Source organism: Humulus lupulus, chromosome 9 (assembly GCF_963169125.1).
Source record: "Humulus lupulus chromosome 9, drHumLupu1.1, whole genome shotgun sequence".
Classification (NCBI taxonomy): Eukaryota; Viridiplantae; Streptophyta; class Magnoliopsida; order Rosales; family Cannabaceae; genus Humulus; species Humulus lupulus.
In genome coordinates this window covers 39,723,181-39,725,750 of record NC_084801.1, presented here as the reverse complement: position 1 = coordinate 39,725,750, position 2,570 = coordinate 39,723,181, and positions in this window count along the sequence as shown.

The window sequence follows — 2,570 nt, the reverse complement described above, 5'->3', positions numbered from 1 at the left end:
GATTTTAAGAGAAAGACCCCTGACACTTCGACCGCTGCTAGTCCTGATAGGAGGGGTCGGAGTGGTCAGGGCGGCCGTCAAGGCAGCAGTGAACCATGGAGGAGTTATCCGGAGTGCCTGAGGTGCAGAAGACGCCATCAGGGTGAATTTCGAGCCAAGGCTTGCTATGTGTGTGGAGCGGTGGGGCACCTTAAGAAATACTACCCACCAGTGAAGAAGGGGGAAGCAGGAAAGGTGGACAGCTTGACTTCAGCTCGAGTGTTCACTTTGACACAGGCAGAGGCCGAGGCTAGTCCCTTGGTAGTGATAGGTCAACTTTCTAGCGCTGGCTCTCCTTTTACTGTATTGATTGACTCTGGTGCTACACATTCCTTTCTTTCTAGCAAAGTGATTGATAGATTGTGTAGACCTAGTGAGTATCAGACTGTGGGGTTTGGGACCTTATTGCTTACTGGGAAACTGGTAGTTTCTAATAGATGGATTAGGGCACTGCCAATGATGGTTGATGGTAGGAAACTTTCAGTTGACTTGATTGAGTTAGATATGGAGGATTTTGAAATGATCCTAGAAATGGATTGGCCGGTCAGGTATGGGCTACCATTAACTGTAGGAAGAAGATGGTGACTTTTGAGCCTGAGGGCGAGGATCCTTTTGTCTTCGTGGGTGCATTATGTGGACCCCGCGTACCCATGATATCAGCATTGAGAGCCAGAGACTTGTTGCAGGAAGGATGCATAGGTTTTCTGGCCAGTGTAGTGGACACTACCAGGGTTACGCCAGCAGAGCCGCGGGAGACCAGATTGGTGTGTGAGTTCTTGGATGTGTTTCCTAAGGATCTACCAGGGTTGCCACCGTGCAGGGAGATTCAGTTCGCTATTGAGTTAGCATCGAGGACAGAACCAGTATCAAGAGCACCATATAAGATGGCACCGGCAAAGTTGAAGGAGTTGAAGATACAATTTTGGGATTCATCAAGCCGAGTTACTCTCCATGGGGCGCTCTAGTTTTGTTTGTTAAGAAGAAGGATGGGACTTTGAGGATGTGTATAGACTACAGGGAATTGAACAAGTTGACCATTAAGAATAAGTACCCTCTACCAAGGATTGATGACTTATTCGATTAGCTGCAGGGAAAGATAGTGTTCTCAAAGATTGATCTTCGAGCTAGTTATCACCAGCTGAGAATCAAGGATGAGGACATACCGAAGACAGCCTTTCGGACGCGGTATGGGCACTATGAGTTCTTGGTCATGTCTTTTGGTTTGACCAATGCTCCGGCAGCTTTCATGGATCTGATGAACAGGGTGTTCAAGGACTTCTTAGATCAGTTCGTCATTGTCTTCATCGACGACATCTTAGTGTACTCCAGTTCAGGGGCAGAGCATGAGCAACATCTTTGACATATTTTACATAGGTTAAGGGAGCATCGGTTATATGCCAAGTTTAATAAGTGTGAGTTCTGGTTGCCAGAGGTGACTTTTCTTGGGCATATAGTTGGTGCAGAGGGGATTAAGGTGGATCCATCCAGGGTGGAAGCAGTGAGAGATTGGCCGAGGCCAAGGAATGCCTCGGAGGTGCGAAGTTTCCTCGGGCTAGCAAGTTATTACAGGCGGTTTGTAGAAGGATTCTCGAAGATTGCTTCACCAATGACAGAGTTGACACGGAAGAACCAGAAGTTTGTTTGGTCAGAGAAGTGTGAGGACAGTTTCCAAGAATTAAAGTGACGGCTTATTACTTCGCCTATACTAATTCTTTTTTTGGAGGAAAGAAAGTTTGTAGTATAATGTGATGCATCGAGAATGGGTTTGGGCTGTGTGTTGATGCAAAATGAGAGGGTTATAGCTTATGCATCACAGCAGCTGGAGGAGTATGAACAGCACTATCCTACCCATGATTTGGAGCTGGCAGCAGTGGTATTTGCACTGAAGGTTTGGCGGCATTATCTGTATGGGGAGAAGTGCGAGATATACACTGACCATAAGAGTTTAAGTATTTCTTCATCCAGAATGATCTGAACATGAGACAAAGGCATTAGTTAGAGTTGGTTAAGGATTATAATTGTGATATCCTTTACCACCCAGGGAAAGCCAATGTTTTGGCAGATGCATTGAGCCGGAGGGGCTCTAGGCAGTTATTTAGTTCTGTTCAGATCTCTAGATAGTTAGCAGATGAGATGGCCAGGGCAAAGATAGAGCTGGTGGTAGGCTGATTGGCCAATATTACCTTGCAGTCGACCCTGCTAGAGCGAATCAAGGAGGGTCAATTGGTAGATGCACAGCTACAAGAAGTTTGACAGAATTTCTTAGTGGGGATAGCTAAGGATTATTCTATTTTTGAGACTGGTATGCTTCGATATCAGGGGCGGATTTTTGTTCCGGCAGATGAAGGGATCAGACGAGAGATACTAGAAGAGTCTCACACTACGCCATACTCGCTTCATCTGGGTACCATGAAGATGTATCAGGATCTACGGACATTATATTGGTGGCCCGGGATGAAGAAGGATGTGGTAGAGTATGTGGCCAGATGTTTGACATGTCAACAGGTGAAAGCTAAGAATCAGCGACCAGC